Source organism: Podarcis melisellensis (assembly GCF_964234715.1).
Source record: "Podarcis melisellensis genome assembly, chromosome: 2".
Taxonomy (NCBI): Eukaryota; Metazoa; Chordata; class Lepidosauria; order Squamata; family Lacertidae; genus Podarcis; species Podarcis melisellensis.
Window position 1 is genome coordinate 106,807,448 of NC_138529.1, and position 13,225 is coordinate 106,820,672.

The 13,225-nt window shown below is 42.2% G+C and overlaps 1 long non-coding RNA gene across 1 annotated transcript; it reads left to right on the plus strand.

Moving 5' to 3' along the window:
- The first annotated feature begins 913 nt into the window (after positions 1 to 913).
- LOC309365402 lies at positions 914 to 8,602 on the plus strand. Its single transcript, XR_014166110.1, has 3 exons — positions 914 to 1,221; positions 7,593 to 7,633; positions 7,855 to 8,602. It is a non-coding gene; the product is annotated as an uncharacterized lncRNA (long non-coding RNA).
- The last annotated feature ends 4,623 nt before the right edge of the window (positions 8,603 to 13,225 follow it).

The window sequence follows — 13,225 nt, forward strand, 5'->3', positions numbered from 1 at the left end:
AATTAGTTAGAACAGAAAGGCAGAATTTGAATTAGATTATTCGGAGTTGGCTGGGATGTTACCTGGAGAAAAAAGGGTTGCACTCTGGTAAAGGAGGCAAGTTAGAGAGAGGATCAGAGCATGGTGGCTGATTTCTGTTTTGAATCCACAGTTGCAGCTGTGGGATAAGCAAGACCAGGGTAGGCAACCTAAGGCCCTGGGGCCGGATGCGGCCAAATCACCTTCTCAATCCAGCCCACAGACGGTCTGGCAATCAGCATGAGCAGAATGTGTGCTTTTATTTAAAATGCATCTCTGGGTTATTTGTGGGGCATAGGAATTCGTTCTCCCCCCCCCAATGTAGTCTGGCCCACCACATGGTCTGAGGGACAGTGGACCGGCCCACAACTGGAAAAGGTTGCTGACCTCTGAGTAAGACCCTTTTGGGGTGTCAATGCCATGAACCCCTCCATCGTAGGCTCGGATTGCATATATGTATAAATAAACCTTACGTTATAAAGACACCAAAGTTGCCGCTGTGCCTCATTCCCAAAATGAAACACAAACCCTGGTTTAGCATGCCTGGAACCCCTGAAATCTTGCACTGATCAGAGATTGGAGTGGTGTACAACAATAACAACACATCCGTAGCCCTGGCGTGTTAGTTTGTGTGTTCACAGAATTAGCCTTTCAGAAACAGTTGAAGCCCAAACACACACAGCCTAAGCCAATACAGGGAAGCCACGTCTTATTCAGACTTTACTTAAGCGATCCCAAGTTTGGCAGGGAAATGATGAATCAAATGGAAAATGGGTGGGGTGGGTGGAAAGAAGGGCTGCTGGCTGGTCCAGGCAGAGCAATACCCCCACCCTCCCTACACACAGAGGCCCCTTCTCTTCCTTTCCACAGCTGGATCAGAAAAAGCAACCCACCTGAATCCTGTCCCCCAGGCTGGGTGCATTGGGTGAGGGCAATTACTAGAGCAGCAGCCGCCGCCGCCCCGGAAAGGAGTGGAGCAGCAGAATGTGAAACCTGGCATGAAGGGAGCTGTTAAGAGACCCACTGTACTGTAAGCAAGCTGGAGGGTTTAACAGATCTCTCTCCACACCAGGTTTTCCATATGCAAAGAGGAAACCAGTAAATGGCTTGGGGTGGAAGAAAGTTTCTTTCTAAACAAAAGGTCTGCATCTTTGCAGGGAGACGACAGAGGCAGCATCGGCTAGAAAAATACTGAGGGAGGAAGTGAGATTGGCGGCGATCGAGACTTCCGGTGGAGCGCATTCTCGTAGCGGGAGGGGATTTTGCCGCTGGGAAAATCCCGAGCTACTTTGGGGGAAAGGGGGTGTTGAAGGGCGCAGAAACCCCCCGAATTACCTCTTGAAAGGTGTCAAGAGGGCTAGGAACCCGGTGGGACCATTTGCGGCTCGCTCGTCCGTCAGGTAACTTCAAATTAATGAAGCGAAGAGAACGGCGGGTGGAGCGGCAGGTCTGAGGGAAGCCATTACCTATCCCCCAAGCAGTGAAGCCCCGGTCTCGCCGAGAGAAGCGCGACGCTCTCAAACTAAACGAAACCTGGGACTAATTTAAGTATTCTGGATAAAAAGAAAGAGACAAAAGGAAAATCCCGGGAGTGTAAAGAATATGCAGAGTTCGGCCATCGTTCGGAATCTACAAGGCGCAAGGTAATCTCCAGAGCGGGGAGAGTAAAGGAAATGTACTAGCGGACTTATCCGTTTCCCTGAAGGCTGCAACTCTTTAAATAAACGCCGGAAAGCGGATACTTTGTATCAAACCCGACGTATTCTTAACAGGGAACAGAAAAGACTATTTGAACTGTAAACCCCTAAAGAGCTGGCGAGCAGATTAGGAGGGGAGAAAAGACCCGCCCTCCATTTCCAGCAGCGTCTTTTAGCAGTGTTCCAGCAACGGAAAAAAAAACGAAACAGGATTCGAGGTGCAGAGAGAAGCTAAAGGAAGCTAAGGAATATAACAGGGGATTTAAATATTAAAGATCTTTAAAGACTGTATCATCTGCGGAGGACAGTATGGGTAAAAACATTTAAGAACTTTGGGATGGCGTGAGTCTCATCGGAAACCTATTGAATCTTGGGAAAATTACTTCCTCATTCTCAGGAAGTGGCTCTAGGAAAGAAGGCGTTTGCCTGAGAAAGAGACAGAAGGACATCTAGTGGATAAAACAAGACTAAACAACTGGTTTTTGGAGATATGTCTGCATCGCTATGTTCTTAATGAAGGATTGTATAGATTGGAAGACCTCTTCCCGCGCTATTTAATTTTCTTTTTACTTCTTAACCAGAACTTTAATAGACCCAATTGTTTGCAGGACTCTAAATAAGGGTCGGGAAGTAGGAAAGTTGAATTTTTTCCCTGATCATTCCTCTTTGGATATACTAAAGCGACATTATTATTATTATTGAGGGGTAAAATTTTGATGGTTTGACGGTTAATATTTGGGGTTTGAGAATATTGGTAAGTGGACAAGGTTTGGTGTTCGGATTGTGGATTGGGCGAAAATAGTCATTTATATTTAATATATTGGACTAAGGGGAGAGTAAGGTGTATATTGATAATATATAAGAGATAAGTGATAATTGTCAATTTAGCACCGGATAGAAATAATGGCGAACACAGCAAAAAGAAATGAGGGAGGGACCCCAATAGAAAGAAAGGGATCCAAACAGGAAGCAGATTTCAAAGCAGATATATTAAGAATGTTCGCAGAAATCAGACACAGTGAGAAAAATTTAGAAGAGAAACTAGAACAAGTGGACAATAAGATAGGGAAAATGGATAAAAAAATTGAAGAAACAGTTAATGAACTAAAAGGACAAATAAAGGAAGCTTTTAGGAGAACACAGGCTGTAGAAGAAGGTTTGAAGAAAACGAAGTTAGAAATAAGAGAGGTAAGGCGGGAAGAAGACAAATTGAGAACAGAGGTGTTAGAATTGAATAAAGCACAAGAGGAGATGAAAGATTCAATAGCGATGCATGAATTGAGACAGAGAGAGAATAATTTGAGGTTTAGGGCAGTACCAGAAACACAAGGAGAAAATATCAAGGAGAAATTGACAGCAGAATTGGCATATTGGATGGAACTACCAATAGAGGAGGTAGCAAGAATGATACAATCCGCCTTTAGGCTAAAAGTTAAAACAACTAGAGCAAAAAAATTTGTGGGGGACTGCCTGATTACTTTTAAAGATAAGGAATTGAGAAATATGATTTTGCAAAAAAACAGAGAAAAAAGATTGTGCATTAATGGAAATTATATAATAATTTTCAAAGACATACCAATAAGAATATTGAAACGTAGAGATCCTTATAAAGTTCTTGTGCAAACGTTAAAGAAAAATAACATAGAGTTTAAATGGGAATTCCCGGAAGGGATCTCATTTATCTATAGGAGTAAAAGGCACAGGTTGACAAACCCAGAGGAAACGGGGAAATTTCTGAGGAAATATAAAGAATTGAGAACAGGAAAAGAAGAAGAAAAGGGAGAAGAAGCAGCGGGCGGTACGGAATCTGAGGAAGAAGTAGAAAACAGAGGAGGAGGGGAAGACGATCAGGAAGTGTAAGAAGGTAGTTCAAGTACAAAAAGGAGATAAACAGGATTAAACTTATTTACCATGGTATTAAAAATTATTAGCTGGAATATTAATGGGATGAATGACAAGAAAAAACGAAATAAAATTGAACAAACATTAAAAAAAGAAAACTCGGATATCATTTGTCTACAAGAGACACATATAGCAAAAAGACATAAAAGAGTTCTGATAAATAAAAGACTGGGAAATGAGTTTATCTCCTCTGATAAAGATAAAAAGAGAGGGGTGGTCATATATGTCAAAAGGCAAATTGAGGCACAACAAATTTTCAAGGATGAGGAGGGAAGGATTATGGGGGTTCAAATAAAGTGGCAAGGGGAAAATTTAATCATTATCGGGATATATGCTCCAAATGACAACAAGTCTGCCTTTTTTAAAAAACTAGAAGAAAAACTATTAGAGTACGTAGACCAGAAAATGATAATACTGGGGGACATGAACGGGGTGGTCTCCCTAGAAATGGATAGATTGAGAGAAGGAAGCGGCAAAGATGGAAAGTTACCCAGAACCTTCTTCTCATTAGTCAAGAATTGCAACCTGATTGATAGCTGGAGACTTAGACACCCGTTGGTAAAACAGTTCACGTATTACTCTGAACCCAATCAGTCGTTGTCCCGAATTGACCAGATCTGGACCTCAAATGAGTTAACTCCAAGAATTTTAAAGGTGGAAATCCAAGCTAAAACTTTATCTGACCACAATCCAATAAAACTAGAGCTGAAGGACCTGGAAGAAAGAACTTTCAGGTGGAGACTAAAAGATTATCTGTTGGATGACCAAGAAATGATAGGAAAAGCCCAGAAAAGGTTAATAGAATACTTTAAGGAAAATATGAACCAAGGTACTAAAATAAAGGTGGTATGGGACGCAAGCAAAGCTGTGATGAGGGGCTTCTTCATCCAGCAAAATGCGATTAAAAATAAAGGTAGAGAAAAATGGAAAAAAGAGATATTGAAACAGATAATGGAAAACGAACAAAAATTAATTCAAAAACCAAATAATCAGAGAGTGAAAGAGAATATTAAGGCATTGCAGTCTCAATTCGCGATGTTAATAAATAGAGAAGTAGAGTGGAATATTAAAAAACTGAGGCTGAAAAGTTTTGAATTTTCAAATAAATCTGGAAAATTGCTCGCGTGGCAGATAAAAAAGAGGAAAGAACAGAGTACAATAAACAGAATAATAGTAGATGGAGAAGAGAAAACCAATCCCAAAGAAGTAAGGAAAGCATTTGTAGATTACTATAGTGGTCTATATAAAGATAGAGAGAGATTCAACCTGAGGAAAATAGAAAGATTCTTAAAGGACAAAAAGGTGCAAAAGATATCAGTAGAGAAAAAAGAACAACTGAATACCCCAATAGAGACGGAGGAAATAGAAAAAGCTATAAAAGAGCTAAAAAGAGGGAAAGCACCAGGCCCGGACGGATTTACGGCTAGCTATTATAAGGAAATGAAAGATGTACTACTATCTCCATTAAAAGAAGTGATAAACAACATTTTAAAAGAAAGAGAAATACCAGAGACTTGGAAAGAGGCATTCATAACACTAATTCCAAAACAAGATGTAGATCTATCACAAGTCAAAAACTACAGGCCAATTTCATTGTTAAATATAGATTATAAAATTTATACAGGAATATTGGCAAATAGGATGAAGACTATACTGCTTGACTATATTCATGGAGATCAATCAGGATTTTTACCTGGGAGGCAGATGAAGGATAATATAAGAAATACAATAAATATTATAGAATATCTATCAGCTAAAAGTGACAAACAAGCTATATTGGTATTTGTGGACGCAGAAAAAGCGTTCGATAATACAAACTGGGATTTCTTATTAAAACAACTAGAACATATGGAGGTGGGTACAGAGTTTTTTAACGGCATAAAAGCAATTTACACCGAGCAAAAAGCGAAATTGATTATAAATAACGTGGTATCAGATGAAATAAAGATAGAGAAGGGGACGAGGCAGGGCTGCCCGTTATCCCCATTGTTGTTCATAACTGTTTTGGAAGTGTTATTAAACTCAATAAGACAAAATAAGAAGATAAGGGGGATAACAATTGGACGAAACGAATACAAAGTTAAAGCATTCGCGGATGATCTGTTAATAACATTAGAGGATCCGATAAACTCAATAAAAGAGGTTTTGGAAGAATTAGAACAATTTGGTACGGTGGCGGGTTTTAAGTTAAATAAAAGTTAGACTAAATTATTGACAAAGAATATTGATCGAGGTATAATTGAAGAACTACAACAACAAACAGAGATAGAGGTGGCTAGAAAGGTGAAATATTTAGGAATATGGATAACCCCTAAAAATATAGAACTATTTAAGAATAATTATGAAGTGACATGGAAGGAGATCAAAAGGGATCTGATAACGTGGGGAAAACTGAAATTATCCTTTTGGGGTAGGATAGCCATAATTAAGATGAACGTATTACCAAGGTTGTTGTTTCTATTTCAGAATATCCCGATTATTAAGGGTACCGGGATATTTAAAGAGTGGCAAAGAGAGATCTCTAAGTACATATGGCAGGGTAAAAAACCAAGGATCCAGTTTAAATTATTGACAGAGGCAAAAGAAAGGGGAGGATTTGCACTCCCAGATTTGAAATTATATTACGAGGCAGCGTGCCTGTGTTGGATAAAATCATGGATAAAATTAGAAAATAAAGAATTACTGGATCTGGAAGGCCACGATAATAGATTTGGGTGGCACGCGTACCTATGTTATGAGAAGAAGAAGGTACATAAGGGATTCGGAAGCCACATATTTAGAGGTCCTCTAATAGAAGTCTGGGAGAGGAATAGACCGTTACTGGAACCAAAAATTCCGCATTGGATGTCCCCATTAGAAGCCACGAGTGTCAAAAAAGTTAATATGCATGATAAATGGATTACATACGAGCAATTATTAACTAAAGAAGGGGGGAAGTGGAAACTAAAACCCTATGACCAAGTCAAGGAAAAGGTGTTTGATTGGTTCCACTATCTCCAAATTAACGAAGTAGTTAAGAAAGACATTAAAGACAGAGGATATGTAGAGGAAGAATCAAAATTCCAAACTGAGATAGTAAATAATGACTATAAAAGTTTATCAAAAATGTACAATCAGTTGTTAGAATGGAACCTGATAGATGAGGAAGTGAAGCCGGTAATGATTCATTGGGCAAGGGACTTCGGCTATAACATCTATTACGAAGAATGGGAGAAACTATGGAAGAAAAATCTCAAATTCACCGCATGTGTAACATTGAAAGAAAACTTAATGAAAATGTTTTATCGTTGGTATATTACGCCGGCGAAATTAGCAAAAATGTATAAAACATGCAATAAATGCTGGAAGTGCAGAGAAGAAGAGGGAACCTTCTACCACATGTGGTGGGACTGTAAAAAAGTTAAAGGTTTCTGGGAAGAGATATATACGGAAATGAAGAGTATTTTAAAATGTACTTTTGGGGAAAAACCAGAGGCCTTCTTATTAGGTTTGTCAGGAAAAGAGATTAAGAGTCAAGATTTCAAATTCTTCCAATATGCCACAACAGCGGCAAGAGTCCTACTTGCCCAAAATTGGAAACAACAGAAGATACCGACAATCGCAGAATGGAGGGAGAAATTACTAAACTATGCGGAACTAGTTAAATTGACGGGGAAAGTTAGATACTTAAAAGATCAAAGGTTTATAGAAGATTGGGGAAAATTTGTGGACTATCTGGATAAACTAAGTCAGGGACAAATCACGCTAGGAGGGTTTAAAAGAACTCTGTGAGAAAAGCAAGATTATGTCAATAAATATTAAGAGATGCGAAAGTTGATGTGAAATAGATAACGGAAGATTCACGGAGAGGTCGAAGGAAGTCTTAAGTATGAATTTGTAGAATTACATGAAATTGTTTGTTTAATTTTATTTATGTTAAATCAATAAAAATTATGTTGCAAAAAAAAAAAAGAAAGAAAAATACTGAGGGAGGAGAAGAGAAACTGTGGGAAGAAGTGGGGCTTCTCAAGACCCGAGTAAGTAAACTGGAGGGCTTAACTCAGAGTTCTTAGGGGCTGGAGGTCGTTTTGGCTTTGTACAATTTTGCTTATATGCACAACCCCTGGAAATTAACCACCACAGAAGGCCTGACCATAGCACCGCTCAAAGCACTTGCAGGGTTTCTTCACTTTAGGAAGACAGGCAGATGAATTATATACATTAACTAGTGTCTTGTTTTTCTTTTACCTCTTGTAAGGAGGGATGTGGATGATACTTACCCCCGGACTTGAGGCAAAGTAGAGCACAGACTGCGAGCAGCCAGGCCTGAGCCCAACGTGGGCGCCGATTATCAAGAAAGAAGCTCTGTCCCATTGGAAAATCTTTTCTTACTGAGAGACTGGTTTCCGAAGGCTGACGGCTGAGGGACACACTTGGCTCTGTGGCAATAAGCTGTAACAGGAGCACAGCTTCTAGTAAGGAACACGTCCCACAGTTTGAAGGACGAGGTTCAAAACAGCTTTTATAAAAGGAATGGGAGGAACCTCCCTAGCTTCTTGGGACATGTGATCCTTGTGGGCTTGAAAGATATGAGAAGCCTCTGGCAATGTGCTGGGGTGGTTCTGAAGAGCAATGGGGATGTGGGTAGCGGTTCCCTTGAGCTGTTTGGGTCATAATGTACTGATTGTTCAGACAAAACAAACGGGCTAAGGAGGAACCAGCTGAATACTTTACAGAATGTCCCAGGCAGCAGTGGCTTCCAGATGCTATACAACATTGAAGGAATGCTTGTTCCTTTTGGTGGGCTTTCTGTCCACCTCCATATTTCTTGGTTGATCGAGTCCCATGGGATCAAAGCTGCGATTGATGCTTGCAAGTGGGGACGGGCTGGTTGGTTAGTCAGTTGGGTGAGCCGTTTTATGTTCCATGCTGACTGCAAGGACTTGGGGAAACGCCCTCGTATGCTCTGGTTGTGCTAACTGATGTGAGTTCCATTAATAGTCCATCTATTTTAGGCCATACTCAAAGACATAGATCCCTGTAACCACACTAGGTTATTTCATGCCTTGCCTTCACATCTTCATAGAGTTTTGCAGCTCCACAATATTAGCTATAAATGCCAATGTATCAATCATAGAATTGTAGAGTTGGAAGGAATCTCAATAGTCATTTAGTCCAACAGGAATTTCAATTAAAGGACCTCTAGCAGATGGTCATCCAAACCTTCAATGAAGGAGACTCTGCCACTTTCTAAAGGAGTTTGCTCCACTGTCAAACAACTCCTACTGTCAGAAAGTTATTCCTAATCTATCAACATATAGATGTGGTGATGCATCAATCACTGGGGGAATGGGAAGAGAAAATGATTTGTTTGTGTTACTGTATCTTGGTGGGTATAAGCTGTGTATCCAAACCACGGGGGACCACTAACTGTCAGGAGTTCAGCGTACACTCGAGTAGGACCCCGGCAGAGACACATGCCCGACTGGCATGTTCCCTCCCTCCTGGTCAATCGTTCAGGAGCTTCAAAAGCTTTCTCCAGCCCGAACATCACAGCGACCGATGCCAACAGACACTGGCACACACAGAGTCTTCACAGTTCGCGTGACAGACCTCAGCATTTTGGCTAATCTACTTTATTTATATATAAACACACACGGAGCACTGCAACGTGGCTCCCTCTCTCTCTAGCATCAGACAGCAAAGAGAAGGAAAAAAAGGACAATAGTCCCACTTCACGGAACACAGTAACACAAACATCCTGTCTCCGTCACTTCCCATCCCACTCTGTGGAGTCAAAACGTACACCATCATGTGATAGACAACAATCCCATGACTGCAAACATGGAGCAGGAATTCTAACCCCTCAAAGTCCTCAGTTATTGGGCAGGTATATAAGGGATTAGATGGTTCTTGAGGTATCTTGGACCCAAATTGTTTAGAGGCTTGAAAATCAATACAGCATCCTTAAACCTGGTCCACTAGCATAGGGGCAGCCAATTCTCTTAATTGAGCAGTTAAATCTTGAATAACTGGCTGCACAGATGCTACTGCAGCTCTGGCACTGAATAAATAATGTCAGAAAATCAAAGTGTGGTACTTAACCATGCTTGGAAGTTGGCACTGTAGAATTTGATGGTATAAGTGCGGGAGTAGTTCCTATTAATCATTGCAGGCAACTGGCAACTTGCATGGAGGGAAGAGTGAATCTGTTGACTAGCAAGTAATAGCTTTTTCCACCGGTCTTGCCCCAGCTTCCAGCCCTGGAGCCCTCATAAGGAGGTTGTTTCCAGAGAAAGACTCTGTTTGCTCACAGGCGGTGGTTGCTTTCACCTGTGCTGCTCTACTTCCAGCCCAAGGAACCTTCAGAAGGCAGTTGCTGCCATGGGCATTAGGTGTATGTGCACTTTAATGAACTGAAGAGAGGGAAGGATTATGAGTCATGGCAGTTGCAGAGCATTTGGGTATGAACTAAGCAGCCTCAGACCAGTATACATGAAGGAGCATCTCCACCTCTATCGTTCTGCCCGTACACTGAAGTCCGAGGGCCTTCTGGCGGTTCCCTCAGAGCGAGAAGTGAGGTTACAGGGAACCAGGCAGAGGGCCTTCTCGGTAGTGGCATCTGTCCTGTGGAACACCCTCCCACAAGATGTCAAAGAAATAAACAACTATCTGACTTTTAGAAGACATCTGAAGGCAGCCCTGTTTAGGAAAGCTTTTAATATTTGATGAATTGTTGTATTTTAATATTTTGCTGTAAGCCGCCCAGAGTGGCTGGGGAAACCCAGCCAGATGGGCAGGGTGTAATTATTATTATTATTATTATTATCATTATTATTATTATTATTATTACAGTGCTGGGTTTATTATTTGGCTGCTGTCAAGCCAACGTACCAACGTACCGCACTGTGATACAATATGAGAGGACACTTTCTATTATGGAACGGTAGAAAGAGGTCATCAATTGTTGTTTAACATTATTGGTCTTTCGCAAGACCCTGAGGAAATGGAGTCTCTGTTGGGCCTTCCTAACCACGTGAGTTATATTGTTTTTCCAAGTGAGGTCTTCACTAAGGTAAGCTCCCAGGAATTTAAAGGAAGAGACTTTCTCCACATAGCCTGTTAGTTTCTGTTTGCCACTGAGCAGCTGCTTGGAGTCACAGGACTCTGTTTACATTCCAGAGACCTTCCAGACTGTTGGAAGTCTCACGGGAGGGGAGAAGGGATGTGACGTTAGTGGTTTCCTGTTCCTTTGTTGTTCAGTTGCTCTCTGCTTTCATAGAGAGAGGATGTATATTTCTTTGCTGTCTGCGTAGTGAGAAATAAAGCATAGCATGTAGCCATAAATCTCATCACTTCCCTGTGCTGGAAACTCTGCTGGATGGAAATGTGCCTGAGGCCTTATCAGAGGCTCAGATCGTTAATTATTCGTCGGGAGGGCGATTCCGAAGGCTCAGCCGGAAAATGAGCTTTGTCAGCTTGGCCGAGCAGAGATTACAACACAGCCCCCGCCGCCCCCCGATATACAACGGGGCTAGTTCTCCTCTCTTCCTCCGAAAGTCCAACACCATCTCCTTTGTCTTGCTAATATTTAGGTGCAAGTTATTCTCTAGGCACCGTGTAGATACTTTTTGAACCTCCCCCCTGTATGCTGATTCATCTCCACCTGTAATTAGACCTATTATGGCAGTATCATCTGCAAACTTAATCATTACAGTGGATGGATCAAATGAAATACAATCATATCACTTTGTGGGTGGATATTGGACTTTTTGTCAGACCGCCCCCAGAGGGTTCGGTTGGGCCCTTATACCTCTAATATGCTTAAGACTAACACAGGAACACCACAGGGATGCGTACTCAGTCTGCTCCTTTATATTCTCTACACGTACGATTGTGTCGCTGCTCACCCTAGTAATAGGGTTGTCAAATTTGCAGATGACACAACCATGATTGGGCTCATCTCTGAAAGGGAGGGTGAAACGGACTATAGAGATGAGGTGGAGCGGCTGACAGAGTGGTGCAGAGCTAACAACTTGCTCATAAATACAAGGAAGACAAAGGAGCTTGTGGTGGACTTCAGGAGACAGAAGAGCAATGTCCAGCCACTTTTGATTGATGGGGTCTGTGTGGAGAGGGTAACAACGTTCAGATTTTTGGGCATTGAATTACAAGAGGATCTGTCCTGGAGTGTCAACACAAGGGGGCTTGTACTTTTTGAGAATTCTAAGGAAAAACCATCTTCTGCAGAAACTGCTGCTTGCCTTCTATCACTGTGCCATTGAGAGCGTGCTCACTTATGGCTTATGTGAGTGGTACGGAAGCTGTACTACCCAGGACAGGATGGGGTTGTGCAGAGTTGTTAAGGTAACAGAGAGCATTGTTGGCTGCCCACTCTCCACCTTAGAGCAGATTTATGCCACAAGGTGCCATAGGAAGGCACTGGACATAGTAAAAGATCCATCGCATCCTGGTCACTGTCTCTTCGAGCTCCTGCCGTCGGGACGGAGATACAGGATGATGAAGACAAGAACGAGCCATCTTAAGAACAGCTTCTTCTCCAGAGCGATCTCGGCCCTGAATGGGAAGCCTGGACTTTGAAAGTCATCTAATCTTCCTTGCTGTATTATACTGTATTGTTTTAATTAGTGTTTTTATAGTTGTTTTGATTTTGTGTGGAGTGCCCTACCTGGGTGGATGGAGCAGCCAAGTAATTTCGTTGTCCCCGAGAGGGGGCAATGACAATAAAGATATTAGTAGTAGTGGTAGTAGTAGTAGTAGTAGTATATGACGAGTACACACATCCCTGTGGAGTGCCAGTGCTGAACCTCAGGGAGGTAGATGTAACACATTGACTGCTTGCAATAAACTTTCCTTTTACATCTCCTGGTGTGTGCCGCATGGTTTCGGGGTGTTTCTTTGTTTTGAAATGTGCTGTTGATGGGCGGTGCAAGTGCATGTTTGGGATGCCTGCAGCAGCTGTCACGAGCTTCATGTGCATTTGTTTACTGGGACATGCTGTGTTGCAGAGTTGCCGCATGCACCTGTGTTATGGGGCGTGCCTATGGTGGGCTGGTGGGTGGCAACTGGTTGACGGTGCTGTGGTTGCTATGGACACCATGTATGCCCGTTCTCTGTCCCCATGGGATGTGCGTGAGCGCTCTTGAAGTGGCAATGCCAAGAGAAGATCCTTGGGAGTGGGTCCCATTTGTAGAGCCATGGGTCAGCTCCTCCTAAGCAGCTGCTCTCTGGTTTTAGGGTTTCTTCCCCCTTCGCTGGCAGGGGCTTCCTCAGCCAGTGTTGGTCCATCCCAGAGGCTCCTAAGCAGTCCTATTTCTCTAGGAAAACAGGAGCCAGAACTCACCACAGACACCTACCTCATTCTCTTAGAATGGTAATAGCGCCCACCTGAGTGGTGTTAGAACTGAGTTCCTGTGAGTTCCCCCTGAAAAAAGCCCTGCTCCTAAGCACCATTTGGGATGGAGGTCACTTAATTGTGCTGGGAGTGTTTCTGCTGACTTCCTGCCATGAGGACTGATCCATTTGGGTGTATCTCTTTATAAACATTTATTTTTCACTCATCTGCTTCTGTCATCTGCTCAAGCCAGCCCCCACCATGCTTCTCTGTA